Source organism: Carlito syrichta, unplaced genomic scaffold, assembly GCF_000164805.1.
Source record: "Carlito syrichta isolate Samal-C Ts95f unplaced genomic scaffold, Tarsius_syrichta-2.0.1 Scaffold302409, whole genome shotgun sequence".
Classification (NCBI taxonomy): domain Eukaryota; kingdom Metazoa; phylum Chordata; class Mammalia; order Primates; family Tarsiidae; genus Carlito; species Carlito syrichta.
The window spans coordinates 154,826-167,537 of NW_007246505.1; positions in this window are offsets into that span (position 1 = coordinate 154,826).

Consider the following 12,712-nt stretch of genomic DNA (forward strand, 5'->3'; position numbering starts at 1 on the left):
AAGATGCGTCATGTTGCCCTGTCACGAACACACCATGTTGGAGAAAGCCTCGACTCTAAATCTCCAGGAACTCTGAAACACATCGAGGTGGGCACCGAAAGCCACCACTCATGTCCACAAGCTCAGGAGAGGGTGGGGATTGTACCACCTCCAGTGGCATCCTGGACACCAAGGCCAGGGGTGCATAGGACCCTGGGCACCATATCATAGCCCACCAGGGAGCGAAGGCGAAAAAGAAGCCAGGAAACGTGCCACCCTATTGAAATGCCCAGCCCTGTGTCCCAACCCCGACCGTAGGTGTGTCTCACCTGAAGCTTCCATAGGGTCCAAGCCACACCCCAGCCAGTTTAATTAGGATTCTGACAGGGAGGAGGTGTCGCCAGTCACCATCTACATTAAAGTAGCACCTCTCAAGTCTGGCTGCCCATTTGAGTCACCTGGGGGCTGTTCTACAAGCCAGGGCCCCACTGCAGGCGAGCATGAGACTGAAAACATGATTGCATCTTGCCAGCAAGGCTGAAAGTCGCCAAGTCAGACGACATCAGGAGAAAGGGCAGAACTGTTGGCCACAGACGTCTGAGCCACAACACCTGTGGATGGTGTTCCCAAAAGGAGAGCATGGCCAACAGAAGCACACATGCTCGCGGGTTAACAGATGACAATCGCTGGGCATGGTGGCTCACATCTGTCGTCCCAGCTCTTTGGGAGCAGGAGGCAAGAAGATTGCTTCAACCCAGGGGTTCGAGACCAGCCTGGGCAACTTGGTGAGACTTTGTCTCTACAATAAACAAAAAAATTAGCCAGGCATGGTGGCGCAAGCCTGCAGTTCCAGCTACTTGAAAGGCTGAGGAGGATGACCTGAGCCCAGCAAGCCGAGGTTGCGGTGGCCATGACTGTACCACTGCCCTCCAGTCTGGGCAACAGAGTGAGACTCTAACTCAAAAAAAGAACCATAATATTAATGTCATACACAATTTCATCAAAAGCAAAAAACAGAAGAAACACTTTTAAATGATTGAGAGTAGAATTCTCAATAAGGATGTCATGAATATGCGTAACAGACATCTCAGTGTCCAAAAAAACAACGCCAAACTTGAAGCAAAATTAGAGAAGCAGGCCAAAAGAATGGCTGAAGACACCTTCAACTCAGCTCCACTTGAGCAGATAAAGAAGACAGAAAATGTAAGATACAGAAAAGCTAAATCACACAGCCAATGACGTTGCTCTAAACTGGGATCATGTCTAAATTCTCACTGGATGTAAAAAGTAATAACCATATTTTAAGCTACTAAAAAAAAAAAAATCAAATTCCCCCAAACCAGAATACAGATCACTCTCTCTACCTAAAATGTGATAAAAACAAAACCAAAAAAACCCAACTCCCTTATAGTATTAAAATTTCTTCTTAAAAAACCCTTGACTCCCAAGAAAAATAAAAATTGAGATTACAAGATAATTGGAAAAGAAAAAAACTAAATTTTAGGCAACACCTAACACACTATAACAGCAGTTACTAAAGCTACACTTACAGGAAAATGTATACCCTTAAGAATTTGCCTTGCCAGGGCATGGTGGCTCAAACCTGTAATCCTAGCACTTTGGGCAAGAGGATTTGCCTGTGCCCGTGGATTCAAGACCAGCCTGAACAACTTGGAGAGACCTCGTCTCTACAATAAATAAAAAATTAGCCGGGCATGGTGGCGCATATGCCTGTGGTTCCAGCTACTTGGAAGGCTGAGGCAGAAGGAGTGCCTGAGCCCAGCAGGTCGAGGCTGCAGTAGTCGTGAGCATGCCACTGCACTCCAGCCTGGGCAACACAGTGAGACTCCAACTCAAAAAAAAAAAAAAAAGAATCTGCCTTACTTATAATAAAATTGTTCATCTAGAAAAATAAATGAGACTAGCCAGTAACATTTGGGGGGAAAAATGGGTAAAAGATTAATCCTACCAAATATATAAATTTAGCTAAGATCATTAAAAACTAAATATTCCAGAAATGACACTGATCTAACATGAGATTTTAATAATATCAGGAAAAAAGACTGCTTTACAAATCATTGGTAAGAAATAGATTATGCAATAATTTTAAAATAACTCATTTTTCTAAGGCGAATAAAGGTGGATCACAATTCTATGCAAACCAAAGATTTAACCGCAAAAAATAAAATCATAAGACTCTCTCAAAAAAGGGTAGCCTTTAAAAAGAAGCTTGGAATGGCAGAGGGATTCCAAATACATAAATTCAAAATACATAAAATAAAGGCTGGCTATGTTTGACTCCATAAAAATTGGAACTTTCTTCAAGGGGAACAAATATCATAAGCAAAGCCAAAAGACAACGTGAAAAAAAAGCATTTTCATAGAATCTGGAACACAGCTAAACATTCTTAGACATATTCTTAGGAATCAGTGAGACAATTAAGTACAACTAGAGACCGGGGTCAGTGGCTCAGCCTGTAATCCCAGCCCTTTGGGAGGCCAAAGCAAGTGGACTGCCTGAGCTCATGGGTTCAAGACCAGCCTGGGCAACTTGGTGAGACCTCATCTCTACAATAAGTAAAAAAAAATTAACCAGGCGTGGTAGCGCACACCTGTATTTCCAGCGACTTGGAAGGCTGAGGTGCCTTCCAAGCCTAGTGGGTCGACACTTGGGTGGCCATGAGTGTGCCACTGCACTCCAGCCTGGGCCACAGTGAGACTCCAACTCAAGCAAACTAGTTGAGAAAGTGAACACTTATTGACAGAAAAAAGAAACACACATTATTTATAAAGACAGTTGTGCTCATGGACAATTTTTAAAATGTCAACATACAGAACTAAGATACCACTTTTATTTCTCACCCTTCCTGAGATTAAAATGCCTGATAATGTCCAGGGTTGCCCAAGGCCTAGAAATGCCTGAATAAGCCGGGCTCGGTGGCTCAGCCTGTAATCCCGCGCCTTTGGGAGGCTGAGGTGAGTGGATGCCTGAGCCCGCGGGTTCGAGACCTGCCTGGGCAGCGAGACCTCATCTCTACAATAAATCCAAAAAAAAAATTAGCCGGGCGTGGTAGCACGCGCCTGTAATTCCGGCTACTCGGAAGGCTGAGGCGGAAGGATAGCCAGAGCCCAGCAGGTTGAGGCTGCGGTGGCCGGGAGCGGCCACTGCACTCCAGTCTGGGCGACGGAGTGAGACTCCAACTTAAAAAAAAAGAAATGCCTGAATAGTTCACACTTCCTTGCTGGGAGTATTGATTGCTGCCACCTTCTGGGAGAGCAACTTTGTAGACACCAAAAATTTAAATATAACAACTTGGGCTACAAGTGTTGGCTGCAGGTCCGGTTCAAGTAACAGCTAAAAATCAGATGTATACATCCATAGCAGACCACTGAAACTTCTTACACATGAACAAATGATGGGTATTAGCCATAGTTTTATAAAATGAGGCAGCCAGTCATGTACAAATATAGAAGATTTTCAAGAACTACTGCTATGTGAAAACAGCAAACTTCAGTTCAGGGTGTAAAGTATGATCTCATTGTGTATAAGAACGAATAAAGGATTCGACAGTGAGGATGAACTTTGACAACGTTTTTCTCAGTGAAAGAAGCCAGATACAAAAGGCCACAACCGCACAATTCCATTTACATGAAATTTCCAGAACAGGCAAATCCGCAGACAGAGGCTGAGGAAACGGGGAGGGAGGATGCAGAGTGACTCCTAAAGGGAATGTTCTGGAACTAGATGATAGTGACGGTTGGAGAACATATTAAACGTCATTGTTCACGTGGTTAATTGTATATTACGTAAATTTACCAGGATTTTAAAAAATAAGCAAATAAAGGAGACGCACAGACAAGAACAAATGCCCAGAAAATGTCTGGAAAGGAGCACGTGAGCCATGTTTATGGGTGAGGGAGTGACGCTCTTCATTCTAAACCCTTCTTGGTTTTGGTTTCTTTTCTAAACCATCAGATGCATTACTCGATTTTTTTGGTTTGATTTGGTTTTTCCTGATGTTTATGTAACGGAGCACTAAAGACAGTACCCCAGTATGGAACAGTTCAGACTAACTAAAGTCTCCTTGATCACACCCCAGTGCCAGGAGGGCCCTCCTAGAAGTATCTGCCTCCATGACAGACAGAAAATAGGTAGTAGTGTTTTTGTTTCCACACTGTGATTTTTTAAGAATACTCATAAATAAATAATTGGCCTGAGTCAAAGCTCCCTGCACATTACAAGACCTACACACACACACACACACACACACACACACACACACACCCAGAGCTCACAGCAGGCCTCATTCTCTGACTGGGAAGAAAGCAATTATGAATGGCATTTCTTAAAACGTAATCCTGGGCAGCTCAAGGTATACCCACATTTGGCTTTTGTTCTTTCTTTTTTTGCTTATTTTTATTTTATTTTATTTTATTTTATTTTATTTTATTTTATTTATTTTATTTTATTTTATTTTATTTTATTTTATTTTATTTTATTCTGAGTTGGAGTCTCACTCTGTCGCCCAGACTGGAGTGCAGTCACTCCCGGCCACCACAGCCTCAACCGGCTGGGCTCCGGCGATCCTTCCACCTCAGCTTTTCGAGTAGCTGGAACTACAGGCGCGCGCTGCCACGCCTGGCTCATTTTTTGATTTATTGTAGAGATGAGGTTCCCCTTAAGTTGCCCAGGCGGGTCTCGAACCCACGGGCTCAGGCAATCCACTCACCTCAGCCTCCCAAGGCGCGGGATTACAGGCTGAGCCACCGAGCCCGGCTTTTTGTTTTATTTTTAATCAGCTCAGGTTTTGGGACCCATAGAAACGTGTGGTTAGTCAACCAGAAAAGAAATTTGACTATCTGGGTTCTTTTTTAAATTATTATTATTTCCTCAGGAAAGAAAATAAATGAGCTCAAAGTTGAAAATAATAGCAAAAAAAGAAAAGAAGTAAGTGAACCTTATTTGAACTCTGAAAACACACACAACACTTCACTAATCAGGGGTAACTGTGTCTAGGCTCTGCCTTGTAAAACAACGGGTTTTTCTTCTTCCAAAAGAAAAGGATAGGGACATTTAATTACCAAAATAAAATTTTGAAACTAAAATGATGGCACCCTAAATTTTGCAAACTGTGAGGGGACACTGATATATGGCAAAAAAACTGGTTGAATCTTAGGCAATTACGTCTTTGACAAGACTGGAAACAGGATCAGAAGACAGAACTCCACATCTCATTCCAGTCCAAAGTCTCCCAAAGGATCCTTCTCTCAAAGCCATCTTCCAGGCATAAGTCCCCAGGGGCCACCCGGGCCCACACGGACACCCCCAAATATGCCCACTGCAAATATCTCTGCACACAGCCCCCTAGGTGCCCCACCTCCTGGCGCGCTCCCCCGGAGGAGCCCCTGGCCAAGCCCTGGCCCTGCCTGGGCACTCCACAGAGGAGGAAACTCAGGCCCAGTCCGGTCCACACCTGCCTCTGTCCACTGCCTCAGCAGTCAGCCCTTTACTCTGGGAGCCAGGACAAGAGCAAGAGAAAGCGTCTTTGATGCCAAAGGACAAAGACATGTGCTTCCAGGAACTCCCTCCCGGGATGGTGAGCAGCAGCTCTTCCTCCGTTTGCTTCTGCCGGGGCCTCCCCAGGACTCTGGGGCCTCCAACTGGCCTCCTCCTTCAAAGGGCTTCCAGGTCCCGCATAAATCACCCTTGCTGACAGCCCCACAATCCCAGCAGCAGCGAGGATGTTTGCTTTTGTTGGCTTTTTGTTTTTGCCCAGGCCCCTGGAAGGGAAACAAAGGCCCAAGGACAGCCCTGGGGCCTGACATGGGGGGGGGGGCTTGGCCCTGGGAGGCGAGTTGTCTTCATAGCAGTGTCCCCCCCACCCCCCGGAGCCGCCTCACCTGCTCTGACTTCTAGGATGCCCCACTGAAGAAATCCTGCACCCCACTCAGATCCCACAAGCTGCAAGGCTCAAGGCCCTTCTCTCAAATCAAACAGCTGGAGGGAAGGGACCTGGACAGAGGGGCAGCCTATCCAGAACCCCAGAGAGCAGGCCTCAGTGCAGGGCGGGCTGCACACAGGTGCCCTGTGGCCCTCGAGCCGGCTGGGTGCAGGGAAGACGAGCTCTCCGCGAGGACAGAGCTGCTCGGTGACGTCAAGGGACTCGCCACACCAGGCGGCGGGCACGCTGACCACGGCCCAAGCCTCACAAAGCACACAGGCCATTAGCTCCCATCCCAGGCCCACTTGCTTGGCAACGGTCCGCTGTAGAGCCTTATGCCAGGCAAATTCTTATGCAGACACCCAAAAGTGCAACCAACAGGAACAGTGCTGGGTTAGTGGGCATTGGGGGGAAAGCGCGTGTGTTAGTTCCTGGGGGTCAGCGCAGGCTGCCATGACAAGCACCAGACACCGGTGGCCTGAACCACAGGCATGTGTGGTCACAGTTGTGGAGGCCAGGGTCGCAGAGCACAGTCGGCAGGATTGGTTCCCTCTGAGGCTGGCCCCTCCCGTGGCTTACAGACCGCCGCGCTCTCCCTGGGACTCATCTCAGTCACCTCGCATGCCATCTGCCCTGTGTCCAGATTTCCCCTTAAGGACCTGGTCACACTGGATGGGGGCCCGCCCTAATGGCCTCATTTCAAATTAGCACCTCTGTAAAGACCCCATATCCAAATAAGGTCACATTCTGAGGTACCGGGAGTCAGGACACCATTCAGCCCATATCAGGGCTGCTGTGTTGAACAGTCACTGAGAACGGGGTCAAGAAACCCTCAAGCCGCCAGCTGAGGAAGACAGCTCTCATCCCGTTTCCACCTCAGCATGCTTTGAGATGTCTCAGTCTTGAGTTTCAGAATATCAAATTCTGATTCTTGTGGTCATTCACACAAGGTAGAGCATGTGTTCAACGGTCTCCAGTCCGAACCAAACAAGCTGACCAGAAACACCACGGGCCAGGGCTGGTCTGGCAGGAAGCAGGCGTGTGTGGGAGCTTTCGTGGTCACGTCAGAAGGGTGAGCTACGTCCAAAATGGACTGTGGATCAAACATCTGGGAAGCCCAGCGGCTTCCAGCCTCCCACGCACCCCTGACGCTTTCTTGCTCAGCCTCTCTAGCCAGAGCCAGACCAGGCCCTCCTTACAAAGTGAGGAGAGGGCAGTGGGAGAGGGATCCTCCCGCCTGACTCCCCTGACTCATCCCAAGTTGTAGAGATAAGCCTTACGAGTCGATATCCTGCATCTTTTTAATGATACCTGAAAGTCGGCTCTTTGTTAGAATAAATAAGAAACAACGACAGCTCAAGTGGGAGAAGCCTTTGTGCAGTCTCCTCATCCCCCAGGGTGACAGCTGTGTCAGTCTGGCGTGCTTTGAGATCTTATTTAGAGACGGACAGCTCTCCAGAAATGGGGGCGGGGGTAGTTAGTGAACCATTTGCAGTACACATCTGTCTTTCTGGAACTTTACCCGTCTCCCCCCGCAGAGCCTCTGAAATCTCCCCACTGGCATCCCTAGACTCTGAGGCCACATTCATCTGTATAATAACCCCCAGTGGAGAAGCAGCCCGCGTATTTGGCTCCCAGTAAATGACAAGAAGATGTTTAGCATATGTGCATTTTAAGTGTTAACAAGCAATGCCAAATGGCAACAACCTCTGAGTGGTGATGCACGCCCACATCACGGGAGGTTCCCCATCACCCCTTCTGACTTCAGCCCCCCTTGTCAGTCCAAAGAGCCTGAGTAACCATTCTATAATTTGCTTCTTCTTGAGTTCTCACAAGGCCAAACTTTTCTCACAGGTTGAGCCCTTCTGTATTCGCTCTTCTGCAAACTGCCTGACTGTACCTTCTGCCTCTCTTTTAACCAAGGCGGTCATCTTCTTCTCGTTTATCTTGGGAATTCTCTTTTTGGGCGGGGGGAGTTGGAGTCTCACTGTGTTACCCAAGGCTACAGTACAGTCCCATGATGACAGCTACAGCAGCTTTGACCTTCTGGGCTCAAGAGATCCTTCTGCCTCAGTTTTCCAAGTAGCTGGAACTACAGGCATGCACCACTAAATTTTTTTTTTTTTTTTAATTGTAGAGATGAGGTTGCCCAGGCTGGTCTTGAACCTTTGGGATCAGGCAATTCTTCTCACCTCCACCTCTCAAAGTGCTGGGATTACAGGCGTGAGTCACCGCTCCCGGTTAGGAAGTCTTATGTCTTCTGGATACTAATCCATCATCTCTTTTATGTGTGGCAAGCACATCTCTCCATCCTACAAGGGGATGTCAAAGCCTCCAGCCAGAAGCAGAAAATGTGGGTCTTTTGTGGTGGTGGTTGTTGAAAAGCAGGGGTGGGCAGTGCACACCTAGAAGCTGCCCTGCCTCTTCCGGCTTCTCTGAATCTTGTTTAATAAACCCAGGACTTGGACTGCAGAGAAAGCCCGATCCACACGGAGCGCTGCAGGAGGTGGTGGCAAGAGCCCCCACCGCCAGGGGTTCTGGAACAAAAGGGCACTGGCAGAACTGGATTCAACAAGGCTCAGCAGATGCCTGGTGAGCTGGCCTCAGGGGCCCTCGCCACCCCGCGTGCGCCCAGCTCTCCAAGAGGGAGACGGAGCTGCTCCCAGTGAATTCCCAGGATGGGATCCCGGGCTCTGCACCCGGGGCACACAGCCTGTGGGACACAGGACGGCAGCACCTCCGTGGACTCAGAGCCGTCCCGCCCACAGGAGCCAGGGTGGAGCTGAAGGACAATTCTGACTTGGGGAGAGGGAGCCAGCGGGGCGGAAACCAGGGCAGGCACGGGCGCACCTTGCCTGGATCCCCTGAACGGAAGGTCAAGTGCGAAAGGCCTTTCCAGATGGCTGGGAAAATGGACAAGGTCTGGGGCTCAGATAACATCGGGTTCCTGGTGATGACAGAATTGAGGTTATGTGAAAAACAATGGTTACCATGCGTGCTGAAGCCCTCATAGGTAAACCACGAAGGCTGTCTGGGGCCTGTAAAGAAGCCAGGGGACAGGAAACAAAACTAGAGGTGGTAACTGTCGGAGCCGGCGAGAAGCACAGGGTGCATGACCCTCGTCTATGTGTGTCGGAAGGTTCTACCACAAAAATTTAAGAAAAAAGATTTGAAAATTCCTGGCAATCTAGAAAGCAGACTAAGACTCAGAGACTTTCAGGCGCTTCCACGAATCCTCACCCAGCCTCAAAAGCACCCAGCTCCCAGCCCTCCCGTCCCTGGGTCACCATTTCCAATAACATCACAGTAGCCTGAGTCTGTCTTCTAAGACAACGTGCTATACTCTACTGCTCATCCCACTGGCTTCAGCCAACATGGGTGTCTCTTGGCATTCCAAAGATTCTACTTTGAAGCCATTTTGAATGAACAGGGAAGGTGCAGACTTGGGCATGGGTCTCCCCTCCACTCTTCACCCAGATGTCATCCTCGTCTCATGAGCTCTGCCTCCACTCACACCAACACTGTCTTGTTTCCGACCTCGATGAGCACGGGCTGCAGCCCTCTCTAGAACCCCACACCCCACCACTGCAGCGTGTATGTCCTAAGAGCAAGCGTGTATGTCCTAACAGTCTCTACACAACCTCGGCACAACCCACAACATTTTCAAATAACTTAGGTCCCTCTTCCAGTTCCCTCATGGGCTCCAGCCAACACCCACCACAGGGTTGGGCTGGAATCTGTGTCAGGCTGCCCCGACCCTGTAGTCTCCTTGTGCTGGACCCAGCCGGGCCTGTTTTGTCTTTTATGTTACCAACAGTTTGCACTGCAGACCAGTTGTTTCACAGAACGCCCTCCGACTTGAGCTGCTGATTTTTGCCTCAAGTAGACTCTCCTCACCAGCTAGAACGCAACCCATGCGATGCATGCTTCTGGGAAGGAGCGGCGTCCACCTGCCCAAACCTGCGGTGTTTACCTGGACCACCAGCTGAAGGGATGTCCGTCCGCCTCTCCCGTCTGTGGTTAGTAACCGTCCCCTTAGAATTAAGGAGTCTGGGGGAAAATCCTTTGGGGGCATGAACATGCCCCGCTCCTTCTCAAGCATGCCTCCCTTTACTTAGACTCCGCGCTCACCAATGACATTTGCCCAAATCAGTCCGTAAGTTGTTGTAAAACGTGATTTTTCCAACCTGCCTCCCACGTGTCAGTGACTCCAGGAAGCGCCCTTCTCCCCAGGCCTCCCGTTTATTTATGCGTTGCAGTAAGTTAGTGTCTCCTAGAAATTGACATCCACACCGAACTTCAGCCTATGTCCTTATGTGGAAATAGCATTTGCAGAAGTCATGAGTTAAGGAACGAACGTGAAAAGATATCATCCTGGACTTAAGGTGAACCCTAAATCCAATCACTGTGCCCTTTCAAGAGGAGGAGAGGTCGGTCACACAGGGACACAGGGAAGAAGGTCATGTGAATGTGAGAGTAGGGATCAGAGCCATGCAGCCACTGTGGTGGACACCAGGATCCACCAGGAACTGGAAGGGACAAAAAGGGACTCTCCCTAGAGCCCTCGGAGGGAGCGAGGCCCCGTGACACCCTGTTTGTGGACTCCCAGCCTCCAGAGCTGCAGGAGAATAAACTTCTATTTCTCAAGTGTATAATCCAAATTTGTCCTTATTTATTTTGATGTTTAAGTGGCCACCACCAGAGCTCCTTTGAGTTGGCCCCCACGTACATCTGACACACCCAACACATCTGAGCACTCGCCTACGCTCTACCGCACGACCGTGATCCAGGCTCACTGCGTATTTATCTAGCTCCTTTAATACATAGTAGCTTTTAGAAACCAAGATCCAGGCACCAAGAGTGTTCACTGCTAGTGAGGTGCTAGGAAACAACTGCTACGTAGACAGTGAAATATGTCTTACAAATTACGGGTTTTTCATTTTAACACACTACACCGTATATATAAAAGAGTGGCACTCGCCCTCCAATTCCAGTCCAACCCTCCCCCCAGACCCTGCCATGCCTTCCCTCATTCCCTACTTGTCCACCCTCTGCCCACAGTGAGAACACTGGCTCCAGCACCATCAACACACGTCTCATTCATCCAGTCCCAACCCGATTCACACAAAATGGTTTCAGAATCGGTGCAGCCACACCACGATGAAGACCAAACCTCCGAAGAGTGTGAGATTTGCTTGCAGGGCATTGCTGCTTTCCCTGAAGGCTGAGACTACACAGTCCTTGCAAGCACTGAGTCCAACAGGTACCTGAACCAGGTTTCTTTCTCCCTCTGTCAATGCCATCATGTTACTCATTTGCGATAGTCATGTTTATTCACGGGCTTGCATTCAATTCTAGTTTCCCTCCATCGGTAGCAGTTTAACTTTTTTGAGTATACACTGCATGAACATGTTGCAAAAGTTAACACATACAGAAAATAGAGAATATGAATACGAAGGAAACGACCTCAACATAATAAAGGCTGCAAACGACAAGCCCACAGTGAACTTCACACTCAAGGGTGAAAGGAAGGTCGAATGCTTTTCCTCTAAGATCAGACATGGCTCAGCCTGTAACCCGCGCCTTTGGGAAGCTGAGGTGAGTGGAGTGCCTGAGCCCGCGAGCTCGAGACCCGCCTGGGCAGTGAGACCTCATCTCTACAATAAATCAAAAAATCAGCTGGGCGTGGTAGCACATTCCTGTAATTCCGGCTACTCGGAAGGCTGAGGTGGAAGGATCGCCGGAGCCCAGCAGGTCGAGGCTGCGGTGGCCGGGAGCGGCCACTGCACTCCAGTCTGGGCGACAGAGTGAGACTCCAACTCAAAAAAAAAAAGATGAGAAACAAGACAAGCATACCCACTTCTGCCACTTCTGTTCAATGCAGTACAGTCTTGAGTCACTTAACAACAAGAAGACCCTCTGAAAAATGTGTCATTAGGCAATTTTCTCATTGTGTGAACATGATAGAGTAGACTCACACACCTAGACGGTGGGGCCTGCTGCACAGCTAGTCTAGATGGAGCAGCCTATTGCCTCTCGGCTATAAACCTGCACAGCATGTGACTGCACTGAATACTGTGGGCCAGCAGTCCCTTTGGCATCAGGGACCAGTTTCGGGGAAGATAAGTTTTCCACGGACCCGGGGAAAGGGAAGAGGGATGGTTTTCGGGATGATTCAAGCACATTACATCTATTGTGCACCTTATCTCTATGACGATTACATTGCACTGTGTAATGAAATAATTCTACAACTCACCATAATGCAGAATTAGTGGGAGCCCTGAGCTTGTTTTCCTGCAACTAGAAGGTCCCATCTGGGAGTGATGGGAGACAGCACTAGCATCACCGCCTCAGCTCCACCTCAGACCATCAAGCATTAGTCTCATAAAGAGCGTGCAACCCAGCTCCTTCGTATGCACAGTTCACAATAGGGTTCATGCTCCTATGAGAATCTAATGCCAAGGCTCATCTGGCAGGAGACAGAGCTCAGGCCAGAATGCGAGCAACAGGGAGCAGCTGGAAATACAGATGAAGCTTGGCTCCCTCACCTGTCGCTCACCTCCTGCTGTTCTGAATAGGCCACTGACCTTGATGGACAGGGCCCATAGCCCAAGGGTCGGGAACCTCCGCCCTAAAGAGAAGCGTCCTCTCAGAGCGTTCAATGCTTCAGAGAAGTACATTGCCCATGGGCCTGCTATGGAGTGAAGCGAGTCCTGAGCCCCCTGCCTGCACAGGGTAATGCAAGTGATGGGGAGCAGCTGTAAATACAGATAAAGCTTCACTCTCTGGCC